Consider the following 15,364-nt stretch of genomic DNA (forward strand, 5'->3'; position numbering starts at 1 on the left):
CAAAACTTGTGGGTGCATTTGGTCATCATCCACATTCAAACCTATCATATGATTTGATACCTTCCTTGATATGGTGTGGTACTCTCTTTTTATGAATAGCAAAAGTGGTAGGAGCCCTGTGCCTGAGGTGACTAAAAGCTGAGAGTTTCATCTCACTTGCCTGTATCTTTCTTTTGTTTCAGAAGTGCTAATTTTAACTGAAAAGGACATGAGGGACATATTTTTATACACTAGCTTAGTGTTCACGGAAGGAAGTGCATACCACATAAGTAAGGAGACGTTTGTTACAATTAGCAGGTTGCTGGCTCCGCATATGCTGGTATTTGCAGCATTAGATCCGAATTCCTTGACACACTGTTGTATTCATGTTTAACAATGTTGATTTTGTACAGCTTGCACTGCACTGTGCATTGTTTTGAACACCTTGTTCTAGACGCCTAGCAGCAGGACTGGAGCTGCTTGGTCCTGGGGCAGTATGTGTTTTAAAGAATAATACTTTGCTCAGCATGCTTTGTGGGAGTTAGACTGCCTAACATGAAGGATGACATTGTGCCTAGTTTAAACATGGAGCAGTAACAAAGCAACTTCTATAAAGCAGTCCAGCCTAGTGCTGGCATAAGCAGGATTACCATTTGTGCTTTGCCCAACACAAAACCCAGGCACATTTCATGGAAATACTATAACTAGTTGCACTAATGGTTACAGATATGATTCATAACATTTGTTGCTGAATTTGGAAAAGATGAACATGCTTTTCATTTGTCAATGGTGAGCAATGAGGTGCAATGAAATTACACCTATTACAGAAATGGCAAGAGGTCCTTCACTATCTACCAACACTTTGGACATTTCTAATAATCTTCTGGAAAAACTTTTTTACTGATAAATTGTTAATAACTGAGTGGGAAAAAAGCCACTTTTCTTAGAGAATAAAACGTGTCTCAAGCCTTGAAGGACTGCACTATCTGTTTTGTAATTCAACTTAGAACAGCTCTGCTGATGTCCCACATTGTTGAGCTAAATGCTAAAATTCAGAACTGTTACATTAAACATATGTAATAGGATTGCCTTCTAAACGTAGGAGGAATCCAGGCAGAAAGCCTCACAGGAATTCAGTTATTTCATCTGTACTGTGCTGCATGACTTAAAGGGCATGCTTTAGACTTTATGAAAAGTAAAAGGATTTTTATTTCTCTACAGTAAAAATGGAATCAAGCAGACAATGACTGTTACAACTTTAAGCCTGACTATTAAAAGATTATAGTAGGGAGAGTGCTATGTTTTTCAGGATGATGACTTTTTTTCTCATATTTGTTGTGTCTGATCTTATTATTGCTGGCATAGGTTCAGTCCCTACCCAAGGTTTTTTTGTTTTAAGATACCCGCTTGTTGTACAGAACAGTATAAGCCTCAGCACTTCCCAAACACAAACCATTTTTCAGCAGGTCTAAAATTGTCTTGAAGTTGCAGCTGGAAACTTTCATCTCTGAGTTTTCTGCCACTTTTCTGGATGTTAACTCTGCCCAAACTACAGTCTGTCATTAGGATCACTGGGATTCCAGTCTGAGTGGAAACTGGGGTAGCAGTGTGAAATAAAAACACCAAAGTACAGATACTTTTCAGAAGACAGCAACTTTCATGAATGCCTTGAAAGTGGTATCAATAACAGTCTGTGAAAAATCCGCTTTCAGCAAAACAATGTGGTAGCTAATCTTGTGATGGCTTGCTCAGGAATGCATGGTTTATTATTAAAGTAATCTTTTAAGATTTTATTGGAATGTGTTTCCACAGTGGTGTCGCTGCCTTTGTGGTCTTTACTATGTGTGTGTCATCTCATCCATAATTAAACTTTTCACTGACAGACCTGGGACATTTTTCCCTTAAACCTCCCACTTTGAATGCTGGAATTTCATTTGAACTTTAAATACTGCCTTGGAATTTGCCATAAGGTAAACTGTCTGCTCTTGTACGCTTCCCTGTGCTGCTACAGATGTTGCAGACACACAATAAGTGACTTAATGTAAGAGGACTTGCAAGCTTGTGTCTCAGTGTTAAAAAAAAGCTGTCAGGAATGAAGCAGTTGTTCAGATGATCAGGTTTTCCCTAGAGAATTCTCACTTTGGAATATATGGGAATAAAAATTAATGGAAAACTGGCCTAGAAAGTACATTTTCAGTGAAGCTTCACTGCTGTCAATTGGAGAAGGCAAAGCATGTCAAAGGAAATACAAAGAATTTGTACTTCAGCCTTTGGACTTCTCAGCCAAGTTTCTCATGTGACTTGGACTTGCTGACCACTTCTTTTTATAAATTTGGTTAAAGATAAATTTCACAGAATATCTGAAGCAAAAAAACATCCTTGCTGTTTTAAAATCTTAGATTATAATCTAGAGTTCATTTTAGTGTATCTCTAGGCATATATCTGGGAAATGCAGTCTACACATTAACAGGCTCAGTACCCAAACGCTGTATCAACAGACCTCAAATGTGTCTTGAAAATAGTTTCTCCTGCTGTCAAGAATAGACTTGAATAATTATTTAATCAAAGCTTTTATGTTGAAGTCCAGGTTTGGATATCTCAGGCTTAGACTGCCACAGGGATTTAAACTGGTAATATGTTCAGCCATTTAGAAGTGGCTGAGTAAGAGAAGTATAAGAGCTATTGCCGCTCAGCTGAGGTACAGCAGCCCCCCTGTCTGTGCCTTAACCAGCTGCAATGTGAGGTAAACCAAATTATTTTAGATTGCCTTTAGCGGTATTTGCTAACAATTAAAGCTAGCCTCTCAGCTGATGACTGCTGAGAAAGGATGACTTGCTATAGTGCTTCATTCTCAGCCATGCTTCAGGCAGGGATACTTCAAGAGGAGATGGTGAATTTTAGAATTGAAAGCTCATGCCTTGCCATTATAGCACTGTGGCTCTCCCGATCTGAGGTTCTACACATCTGATTTGGTTGTCAGCACAACATAGGCTTCCAAAACAAGAGACGCATCGTGGAGTCATTCAGCAGTTTTTCATACCTCCTCTCATCTACAGCCACAGCTTGCCTCATGCCTGTCTGTGAATGTGTGCTGGCATGGAGGGTAGGCATGCTTTGATGTCACACAGCGTGGTCACGGGCAGCTTGCATAGTGCCTCTGTTCCTAGCGTGGCTGTTCATGGCTCAGTGGCCAGCAGATTTTAGTTGAAACAGAAATGACATTTCCATCACTGACACCCCATGCTTGGTTACTGGTATGGTCAACCAAGGCCATGAATTCATCTGAGCAAAAAAATATGCTGATAGGCAATATAATCTTATTTGGAAAAGTACACTGCCCCCACCCATGTTGAATAAATAAACACATTACTTGGTTTGGCAGCTGTCAAGATGAAGAAAGGCCAATACCCAGGCCACATTCTCTCCTGTGAGACTACTCTGTAAATAGTGGGAGGCAACCACTTTCTGTCTTGAAGGAAGAGAGTGGCCAGTATCTGTGGCCCAGATGACAGTGCATGTACACACATGTTCCTGCACACAGGAAGGGATTTTGGCCATGGTGTGCTTCTTGGCTGGGGAGGTGCTATGCCCAGAAGAGAGGGAGAATTTTAGACACATCCCTCTTGGCAGTGTTTCATGTTTGCTGGCTATAGCTCCTTCTGTTTGTGTGTGTTTAATATGCTGGCTCTGTTGTGTGAGTCTACAGCTGGCTCCTGAATTTTAGGCATCATAATATTTAGCATCCAAACACGTGAGACATGTGAGCCTCTTCTGAGGTCTGACCCATCATTCCTAACCTGTACAGATTGTTAACTGGAGTTTGATAGTTGACCTGCATAGCTGTGTTTGCAAATTCTCCTAAAAATGCGTTGATTTTTAGACATCTAAATTGTTTTATAAACCCAGTCTTACTCTTTTCAGTTAATTGAAACCTGTCTTTCATGTGTTGCACAATTCTCTGTCTGTATGTGTCAACATGAAAGCTCATCCTAAATCTTTGTGATAGGTAAAATGAAGTTACATAAGTTACACATTGTACAAAATTTAGATCTAAGTAAATCCAAAAGAATCTACTAAAACCCACAGAATCTTATTAGACAGAACATAATCACATGTAGACATCCTTGCCAATATGGTTTCTATTGCATTTTCAAAGATAAAGTAGATAAATTAAGCAGAAGGGAATCTGAGCTAATATAATTTCATCTGAAATCCTAAAAATTAAGCCTCATCTTTGAATTTGGCCAAGTAAATAAGTACTTAATTAAGGAGTTGACAAGTATAAACCAGTGCACAAAATGTGTCAGCTACATCTATGTGAGACTGTGACATTAGCTTTGTGTTTAGCTCAAAAGTAGTCAAACCCATGAAACAACACTGTTAGGATCAGTCATCCAGAAGAAGAAATGCACATGGTTTTTTCTTCTGTTTTCTGTACAGAAGCTACTTTGGTTACAGCCTGTCTGTGTTCATGTTCTTTCAGAAATCTTCCCCAAATGGAGTTTAGTATATAGGCTAAGTCATCCTGATTAAGTTAATACATCCTAGAGTAGTATACTGCTCTGAAAGACCAGCCCTGGCATACTTATGTAACAATATTCAAAAGGTGGTATAAATACTTTCAAAAAACATTTTGAAAACATGCAATGCAGTCTTGTGGACAGTTTTGATTTAAACAGTTTTGCTTTGCAGCTTGTCTTCTATCTCAGCCCACATAGTTGTTCCTCTAAGTTAGAAACACTTAACATAGTGGAGTACATTTTCTTTTGAGCTCAAATTCCATCAAAACATAGAACATAATGTTTGTATTTTGTGTTCACAGAACCCTTCATAAGTACATTGCTTTTATTGCCTGAACTTAGATAGAATGGGGGACAGAGGGGCAGTTTGTGCTACAGACTAACTTCACATTCAAAGTTGGCTTAGAGCTCAGGTTTCCTATGCAAATACTGAAATTAATCTGCTTAAGCAGAGAGAGCTGGGTCTGTTCCACCCGGAGAAGAGGAGGCTGAGAGGGGATCTTATCAATGCTTATAAACATCTCAAGGGTAAGTGTCAAGATGGGACCAGACTCTTTACAGTTGTGCCTGATGATAGGATGAGAGGCAAAGGGCACAGACTGAAGCACAGGAGGTTCCATGTAAACACGAGGAGAAACTTGTTTACTTTCGGAGTGTTGGAGCCCTGGAACAGGCTGCCCAGAGAAGTTGTGGAGTCTCCTCTGGAGGCATTTCAAACCTAATGCATCCCTGTGCGACCTGCTCTGGCTGAACCTGCTTTAGCAGGCGGGTTGGACTAGATGATCTCCACAGGTCCCTTCTAACCCCAGCCATTCTGTGGTTCTGTGAGGAACAGCTTGTGCTGGTTTGCTGACAGTGCCCTGAACAATTTGTGCTCTTCTATATTCTTAATCCCATTTACACCTTAGAGGTAACAGAGGCGATCATTTGTAGAAAATTAATAATACACTTATGGTATTTCAATACTGATCATATGATATGTGCTCTAGGGAGAAGAATTAATTCTCTGTGTGCCCTTTAGCTTTCATTAGGCTTTTCCTCCCATTTTGCTTATTTCTCAGCATTTTTTAGAACTATTCCTGCTCTCTTCACACAAGACAGCATGTATTACCATTGCTTATAGTCTGGTTCTCTTTTCTCTAATTCTCTGGAACTACCTCTCCAACTAGAATTGTCTGCTTGTCCTCAATTCAGATTTTCTAGAATAACTTCTGCTTGTAGGAGTTCCTTGTCTTGGTAACATTGCTGCCTTATTGGTAACTCCTATTTTTGTATCTTACATGTACATACATACCATGTACAGAGCACATAATGAGGAATGTCCTCCTTTACTTTGTCAGTCTCTGGCATCAACTCATCAAATGGGAGCTTTTATTAGCCTTCATGAGCAGACACATCTCCACATCAATGACAGGTACATGTTCAGACACCATCTGCACTGGCCCAATTCTTCCCATGTATGTGTAGTTTCATTTATTCTAAAATCTAAAAAAATTGACTAATAATATTTTGTTCAAGTTGATCCATCATTACTGTCATGTAAAATTTTTTTATGTTTCATTCAGAGCTTTAGTTTTAGTTTACAGAGAGGATCATTATGGAAACTCCTGTTACACATTCCTGACTTATACCAGAAAATGAAAGCTCAGCTTTGTGATGCATTGTGTATGAGGAAAAAACAGTGACCTTTGTTCTTATTTTAATTGATATTAATTTTATGGAAGCCCATCTGGGCCCTGAAGATTTGGGCTTGACAATATGACATAGAGAAGACAAGAAACAGAATAGTTCAATATAATTGCTGTCAAAGATACAGGGTCCGCAACCCCATTTCACTAAGTCACCTCATTCTGCCCATTTTGTAGGTTGAAAGTCTGAAAAGAAAAGAGCTTTTGTGACTTGTCTTTGGGGTACTGAGCTTTAACAGCCTAAGATGATTCCTGTTTCATCTGAAATGTTTTTATCTTAACCACTTGAGGTCTTGGAGTTTTGACACTCACTTTGTGGCTTTTACACTTGCTTTACTCAAACTGGTAGGAAATTTGGGGCAAAAGCATTTTCTGAGTTCAAATCAAATAAAGTTTTCAGGGTACTTGTAAGATCAGCATCCAGATGTGGCTCTTACTTCTTGGACTTTGCTCATTCCTCTAAACTTCCTCTTTGCTAAAAGTTTTTTCTTTAAAAGCTTCTTCTTGCCACTTTTCAGAGTTTTATACTTTTATAAGTCAAATGAGATTGTGTGTTTCCCTTTGTCATAACTGATATGAAACATTATTAAAAGATGTTTGCAAAAAATGATTGTGATTTGACAAATCTAAGAGCATTCAAATATGATCACCTCTCCCCATGTAACATTCCAGGCAGCCTGGAAGATAAGAACACACTGTTGTTATTAGGAGACAAATGGCTTGTAAAATGGATTCAGGATTTTAGTAGTACAAGTTACTAGACTACCACTTTATGAAATAGATTTGGATTTTCAACAGACAGCGTAATATATTAGAGAAACATGGAATTTAACTACATAAATCTGACTATAAAAATGTATGAGGTTTAACAAAATTTGCTTCTGTTTGGGAAAACGATTACTGCATATACTGCAGCTCATGATGAGGAAGTGACACTGTAGCCCATAAAATTTTTTTGTATCAGTTGTCTCTATACAGTGCACGATACCAAGTACCCAGAAGGTGGTTTTGTTGTCTTTAACTTAACCTAGAGGTAAAAACAAAGATCATGTTAGACTTATTTTCTGCACTAATAAACACAGAACTCCTCACAAAAGTTTACTGGCAAGAAGCCTCACTTTCCTTAACCGCCTTCCCACATTTGCTTCAATCGGAGCTGACAGAAGTTGTATTTCTTAAGAAGGGGCATGTATCCAAGTTCTGTCACATTCCATCATGCAGCAGCATATAGAACTGATTTCCTAGTATGAGAGGAACTCTTTTTCTTTAAGTTGCCTTTATTTAAAATATAAATTATTGTAATAGCCAAGGAACAATTCCTGTGTTAAGAGTGTTTGGTAAAAATGTGGCTTCCTTTTATTTTATTTTTTTCTATTAGGAATGTTCCTTTAAGGGTTACTATATCAATGCAAGCTGTTATTGAGACTGTAAACATTAGTGATGACTTGGAAGTTGACACCCTGCAAAAACATTTCAGTCATTCTAAGACAGACTTCCAACAGCACTGCCATAATATGCAACTCCTACTGAGAATAGCAGGATCCAGAGTTTTTCAAGAAAATAGTCTATGTACTAGACAGCAAAACTACAATTAAGGGAAAATAATATACTCTGATTTTGCAACAACCCCAAATTTCCATTTGAGCATATTCTGATGCCATGTTCATTATATTTTGGGATGTCTATCAGGCCACTTTTAAAACAAAATTTGCTTGCCAAGACCAAGTTGGCTCTACATCTCTTTGGAAGCAAAATTTGCTCTTATTCTTGTTGCCTTTCTTTTGCAAATGCAAAAAAAAATGTGTGCTAGGTTACATGTGCCTTTGGATATAATTTATCATGTAGGAAGCCCAGAAACAAACCAAGAACCAGCAAAACCGTATGCTCACAGGATATTTTGAGGGGGCAAAATATGAATTTGGGCCTCAATCCACATTTGGGAGCTTTAAAATTGGAAAGGAAAATCACAGGTTTGTGTCTCAAACACATTTTCTGATTGTTTTTCACAAATATATTTTGTAAATTAGGCTGAAGAAAGATGTTTTCAGTTACTGCTCTCAGGGAAAGATACTTCAGTGACAGTGATCAAAACCTGTATCTGTATTTAATGTTCACTAATGCACAGCTCATTTGGGAAGCAACAGAGTAGTAGTTAATAAAGCTGAGACAAAAGGTAAGTAGTTGGGGGGACTCACGGGTATTTATTTTTTTTATTCATATGAAATGCAATATTTGACCTTTTTTTTTTTTTTACAGCTTATTTTGGTACGTAGCACAAGTGGAAATTTGTTTAACTAACAAATGGGCAAAACCCAAGACAAATTCTCAAAAAATTCATCTCCTACGAGTATTGCTTCTACAGAGGCTAAAGATGTTGGTGGTGAGCAGGATCTTTCCCATCCTCTTCCTGTGGCACACTGGAGTCTTTGTGGCTTTTGGTCTTTTGCACCAGAGGCCGTAGGCTTGTTACAGGGTGTTGTGAAGTATTTTGTGGTTTGTGGGGACCCTTCAGGATTAAAGGACTCTTTTACATTGTTGTCTGTGAATGTAGGAGCCTGGATTTAGGGTCCTCTCCAGCACTGTGATTCCAGAAACTTTGTTTTCATTGACAACAGAGTTGATCTCAAGGGTGGATAGTGTTCCTTTGCTAAGATTGCTGTATGTGGGCTCCTGTAAATACAGAAATCATTCGTTTTCTGACTTCTTCTGCTGTTGCACTGCCATTTCACAAGGCTCCACATAGGGACTGTGACACTTCAGCCTTCGAGAATCCCCAGATCTGGAAGGTACAAAATGTTTAGCCTTGGTCATGGGCTAAAAAATTAGACAATTTCAGAATCGAAATAATTCAACTTTTAATCCCTTCCAGAGGCAAATCCATGATACTGAGAAAATGAAATTTCAAACGTAAACAAATTTAAAAATTTTGTAAACAACAAATAAGCATTTATCATTCACTGATTCCTTGCATTTAACTGCCATCTGACATCTGGCCATCTGAGACAAGTACAAATACCCATAGTCCCTGTTCTCAAGATCTCACAAAAAAGGAAAATAGTAGCCGGAGAACAGTAAACAACTAATATAGGTTATAGGGAATGCTTACATATACTTCCTACTAGCATTGGAGTGCTCACTGAAGGACTGCCAAAAGCTAGTAGATGTCTCTAGTCCAGTTGTGCATTGGTGTGTTAGACATTTCTCTGTAGATTTTTCAGCATACTGAGGATATAGTTTGGGATTCAGTGGGGACATGGCATGGAAATAGCCCCTGTACCTATTCATGTCTCTATCTGTTTACCAGTGACAGGCACTGTGCTGGTGATGATGAAATTCCAAACTTCTGTGACATAAAACAAGTGCAAAATAATTGCAGCCTGACAGGACCCCAGGGTCCAGTCCTGTGCCTCCTTGGTATCACCCTGCATGGCCTAGGCCAGCTGCAGAGCGTGGAGACCAACAACGAAGAAAATCCAGCCCTCAGTGATAGCTGCCAGGAACCTGCCAAGGCACTGGGTACGCTAGCCAGTGCTGTAAATTTTTTCTCCCATCCAAGGAAGCTGTGTTCAAAGTCAGCTTTGATAGAGCACAGCTGCGTAACCTTGGATAAAGCTGCTGGGAAAACAACTGATAGTCAGAAGTCTCATATGGGGCGGCTCTCGGACTTGAAGATCAGGATCAGGCCGTTGTCCCTGGTGCTCACCTGAGCTACATGCAGGTGTGCTGGGCTGGCCCCACACTGTCCTGATTATCATCTTGCCTTGCTAGTCAGATCTTTTGGCTAGACCTCAGGTCTGCCTCAACCCTACAGACATATTCAGCAGTCACTGGGCTGCGGCTGACCCTGACTGCTGCAACTGAATCTGTTGTTTGTCTTGTTTGGGTGCTGTGGGAATGGGCTCCTGTCACAAGGCCACACGTCTGCCATCCCTCAGCTCCCTGCTTGCCCTCCCGCACAGAGCAGCCTCCCTATTGTGTCTCCCTGATAAAACTGTACGGATGTGTAAAAGTGTTGTGATATTTGGATGTGTATATGTGGATCATGGGGTTTTTTGGCATTAGTTTCACTAACAGTTCAAAATACAGCTCCCATTGCCATGGCCTACCTATCTGCTTACCTTTTTACTTTGGTAAGGACTAGAGATTTGAACAAAGATTGGGACCTCTTGTTGTAGGTAGGATAAAATATTTCAAAAAGCCCTGTCATTTGCTGACATCCATCATCAGCAAAGTACCTCAGTGTCCTGGAAAGAGGTGCTTAACAGTACAGCGAAGTATGAGCAAATTTGAGAGTAGGACTCCCAACATCTTAGCTTGCAAAAATGAATAACACATGACCAGGTGGAATATGTGGTATGAATTATGGACCAAAAAAAATGGTGTATGAATGGTGTTCTGATAGGAAAGAAAACTTCCAGTCAGTATAAGGCCAACAGAAGAGGAAATATTAGAAGAATTAGGAGACACAGAAAAGGCTAAAAGCCTCAATACTTTTGATGAGATTTGAAAAGCCCTGGGAACATGGTGACAGAGCACAATACAAGAGCTGCTGTTAAATGTTACAATAATCTAACTGTACCCCTGTGAACCAGAGAGTTATAAACTGTATCCATGTCATAGTACGGCTACATGAGCTAAAAAGGACCTACAACTGAATTCACCTCACATTCAAATTCAGCAAAAGTTGCAACTTGCATCCATATTTCCATCTGGAAATTTTGTGGTAGCCAAGAATGCTGGGGCTAGCTGAAAACTGAACCTGAGCTTTGCTGTAGGTGTGCTGGGCAAGCAGCCTGGCTCAGCTGATGAAAGGTCTTTCTTGAAAGCTGCCATTGTCGGCTGTGGAGTCTGTATGTCAAGTGCTGTGACTGGTCTCAGTCTAATTCCCAGTAGATGCTCCTCACATTTTTATCGGAATTAGTGCTAATGAGTTTTACTTCCAGAAGAGATGATGCCACAGGATGACCATGATGAGCATAGCTCTCCCTGGCCATGAGTCATGTACACGTGCAGGTGTACACCTTCAGGTGTACACTTACATAAGTCTAAATTCCAAGCAAAACATGTGTTTCGAAGAGTATTGGAAGACTTCATTTTATCTGTTGTCTTCTTGCATGAGGTGACAAAACTACACCGGTTCCCATTCGTCTTTCTGAAAAGAACATCCAAGTTCAGTGAAGTAAAAATATCCTGGAATCCAATTACTGAACTCTGAAAACAGAAGTTTGTACCTGAAATGGTAAGCTTTGAACAGGTGTCAGGGGCTCCTCTGTTTCATGTATACAGCATGAACTCCACAACTATAAAGAGTGAGAGAGGGAAGTGTGTAATTTATCTATATTGCAATTTTACACAGTGGACCTGCCTGAGGAGCAGCCCACCTCTTGCACCCCTGCCTACTTCTACTTGGGTGGAAAAGAGAAGTCCTTCAGTATATGGCGTGGGTGATTTCACAGCTACTCTAGCCCATCTCAGAAGTAAAGGGAAAAGAGGAATGGAGAGTAAAGAGACCTTCCATTTACTACCTCCTCTTATTTCTTTCCAGTCTGCTGACTTGAGAGAAGCATTCCCACCACTCCACTGCTGTCCAAGTCTCTAATAATTCACTCCACCAAAGGGTATAAAGCAAACTCTGAGGCCCCATGGCTTGCCTGCATTGGAGAAGTGAAAGTTAGGTAAGACTCTGTACGTTGATTTTCTGTTAAATCAGTACATAGTTGTGATGAGTGATATACTTGAAATTCCTTTCAAAACCAACATCCAAAAAAAATGCAATACCACAAAGTGTTGCAAAACCATTAAACCAGTTATAACTGAGGTGAGGGGAGGCTGTGGGTTGAGGCAAGAAAGGTTTATTTTTTAATTTTTTCACTTATTCTACATTATTTCCATGTTCTCAAATAATTCAATTTTGTTGTGGGACTAGAATTTGCTCTGTGGGACTCCACTACCTGTTTTTCTGGTTTCTGAGGCCTCCACTCAGACCTCTTCAGCACACCTCCCTACTTGTCCTACCCCTTCTTCTGGGGGCCACGGATGGTATGAGTTTGGCAGAATTTCTCTGTTAGATAGCTTGAGTACCTATACCAGTCAAGGTACTGGAGATGCATTACTTCCTGCAAGATCTTTCTCACCACATTGCTGGAGTAGACACATTCAAGATCTCACTTGAATATTTCCATGTCCCAGTGAGGACAGACCTCAGAATTTGGTCCAAGTTAGTCAGATGCCACTCTTACATGTGCAGCTTTATGAATGTGACTAGACCTGGGAAATGCAGCATGACTCATGCACCACTTCCAGGACCGAGACTAAAGTTGGTTCATGGAGAAGTGAAAATTGAGAAAGATAGCTGTGACACAGGGATATCTGTTTATTAACAGTTCAGTGTTACAGCTGTGGTAGTATGGGGAACTGAGTGTTCCAAATTTCTGAATCATCTAGATCATGAATATTTTTCTTTCTTTTGAGGAGAGTTGACTTAGACAATATTTATTGTAAACTGGCTGTTTTCATTGTGTTGCAACTCATGTTTTTCTGCTTTTCTGTTCGTTAAAAGGTGCATTCTTAATAGGAAAAAGGGCTCAAAGAATGTGAATATATGCTTGGAAACTTGAAGTGATGTGATTAAGTGCAAGTGTGTATGTGTTCATGTGTAGGTAGAGATCTGTAGTGCAGCTACAAGGATAATGAAGACAAATTAGTATAGATATACAGGGAAGATATATTTGATAGTCAGGGGAATTTAAACAAGAATTTGTGATCTCAGATTGAAGCTTGTATTCACATAATAGGAAAGAAATTTTTCTGAAGTTTATAATTAGTGACTGAAATTGCATAACTAGTAAGATGAAGCAGATTAGCTTTTTTTTTTTTTTTGTAATAGGCCAAGGTAAATGATAATTACTGTGTTTAATTTAGTTGCATCAGTAGCTGCAGTTATGACTTTTAATTTGGTATTTTATACTATTTTATACTAATTTGTTAACTGTGTTATTTATCCTATGCATCATCTATCAGGGTGATCTTTTATTTGTATAGCAATGAAGATTTAATCTGCATTCAGTTAATAATAGATACAGAAAAGTAATTGACATACTGTGAGGAAATCCTGCTATAGTGTGATATCATTGGAAAACAAGACAGAAGTTGCATAAATGAACCTCATAAAAATAAATGGGTATATACTATGTCACTGAAGGAAAAAACTCTACAGATTAAAACTGAACGGGGTGTGACAGATGTAGTTATCGTGGTTATCCATTTGTGTCTAACTATGGTACTTGTGAGTGAAAAAAACCCTGTATTTCTCTGCCAGCACGCAGGTGACCCTCCATGTTTAAGCACAAATTATACTTAGAGTCTTTTGTCTACAATCTCTGTTGTTCAGAGACAGGGTTTAACTGTTCAGGTGTCTCCCTACAAGATCTTTGGCATTAAAGATCAAAGAAAAATTGGCATATATATTGGTAAAGGAAGGGTTAAATCCATCTGTATCTTGGGAAGAAGAGGGGGACCTGTTGCATTCTGTGGCAGGTCTGACTCAGCTGGAGGGTGTGCCCAAATAAGCTGTATTCCCTGGAGTATGGGTGGACCAGTTTGTCCACCATGAATGCAGTAGGGAAGCTCAGTACTATACTTATTTGTGGCTAGTTCTGGGCTCTGCGTGCCTGTGAGAACCTTCTGCACAGCTTGCGGAGCTTTTCAATAATGTTGCTGTTATAGGAAGGCTGCAAATCTTTGGGTGTTCTTGGAAAGCTGGACATCTCTTGGAGATTTCCTCATTTGTCTCTGTGTAGGGTAATAAATCCAGCTGTTTGGACTAGATTTTGCAGCAAATCCACCTGCTTTTGCAGGGGGGTGCTCTGTGGATACAATATAAGGAGCCTCTGTCTGCCATAGCAGGGATATTGCTGCCTCTTGGGATTCAGTTTGGAAAATTTAGGCTTAACTTTCCTGTGACAGGGAGCTCTGGACTGGTCTGTGCTTACAAGAGTCAGCACTCATGCAACATCCCTCTGTGAGCAGCGACAGGTAGGAAAATGTCTCATGTAACAGCAGCATGGTGGTTTCCTGCAGCTGTACCCCATCCTACATGTCTTTGTTGATGTCACAGCTATGTTGAAAAAGACAGTAATTAATATTTTTGAGTCTCATTATTTCTACTGCAGGTGTCACATGGCATAGATGGCATTTTCTTTGCAGGAACTTCTGAAGTACTATCAAAGATTTATCTGCAAGTGTCATGCAGCCAGGATGGTGCCAGTCATCAGCTGAGTTGTGTTCAAAAGTAGGTGACAGAAATTCTTTGTCACATAAGTGTAGAAATAAATCCTGATGAATACATCTGTGTGGATCAGATGATACGTGGGTTTATTCCAAAGCTTTCAGTTATGTGTCTCTACAGCTAGACAAAATGTGTCATCTAGGGTGTAGTGTACCAATGGAACATACATTATAATTCTGTCCTTGCCATGAATCTGGGTTAATTAAACTTCTACATGCAATTAGTTAGCTTTCTGAAAGACAATGTGATAAAACTCAGTTTTGCAACTCAGTATTTACTGATGCTAAAAAGCTTTTTGCCTGAGGAGGTGTTGTCAAGTGCAACTGAAGAAGAAGTCTGAAGCCCAGTTTGCTCCCTACAGACAGGAAGAGTCAAATACAAGCCTTCTATATGTGAGTGTAGCTCTTCTTGGCTTCAATCAGAACACCAAACACTTGTACCGGGCAGAAACTTTGGCCTCAGTCAAAACATTGTTTGTGAGGCTATCATGATCTGACTGTTTGGGTGCTGATTTTCTGTGTTGCATCAAATTAATATGCTTGTGCATATGAGAAGCTGCCCATTGTGAATTAGCGTGGATCATGAGAAATACCATACTCTATCATCCTGGAAATTGTTGATGGCTTTATTTCCTTTTAGTTCTTAAACTGTTCATTGTAAATGATGTTAATTCACACTGAAATCACAGAACAGAACTTCTATTCGCCTGCTAGAAAACTGTAGATAGATTTTTCTATCTACAATAGGGTTTTAGAAGCAAACACAGAGATGTATAAACCAACTGTAAGTATATACACTTTGTTAAGGAAGCTGACTATAAACATTGTGGAGTTAAGGGACAAAAGTGATGAACTTTCACAGGTAGCAGAGGACCATTTACATTCAGAGAC

The 15,364-nt window shown here is 39.5% G+C and overlaps 1 long non-coding RNA gene across 2 annotated transcripts; it reads left to right on the forward strand.

Moving 5' to 3' along the window:
• The first annotated feature begins 9,562 nt into the window (after positions 1–9,562).
• LOC110362988 (uncharacterized) lies at positions 9,563–14,689 on the forward strand. Of its 2 annotated transcripts, none has more exons than XR_002420774.2 (4): positions 9,563–9,703; positions 11,733–11,862; positions 14,153–14,221; positions 14,359–14,689. It is a non-coding gene; the product is annotated as an uncharacterized LOC110362988 (long non-coding RNA). The 2 variants fall into 2 exon arrangements; XR_002420776.2 differs by having other exon boundaries at positions 14,393–14,682.
• The last annotated feature ends 675 nt before the right edge of the window (positions 14,690–15,364 follow it).

Source organism: Columba livia, chromosome Z, assembly GCF_036013475.1.
Source record: "Columba livia isolate bColLiv1 breed racing homer chromosome Z, bColLiv1.pat.W.v2, whole genome shotgun sequence".
In the NCBI taxonomy this organism is placed as follows: domain Eukaryota; kingdom Metazoa; phylum Chordata; class Aves; order Columbiformes; family Columbidae; genus Columba; species Columba livia.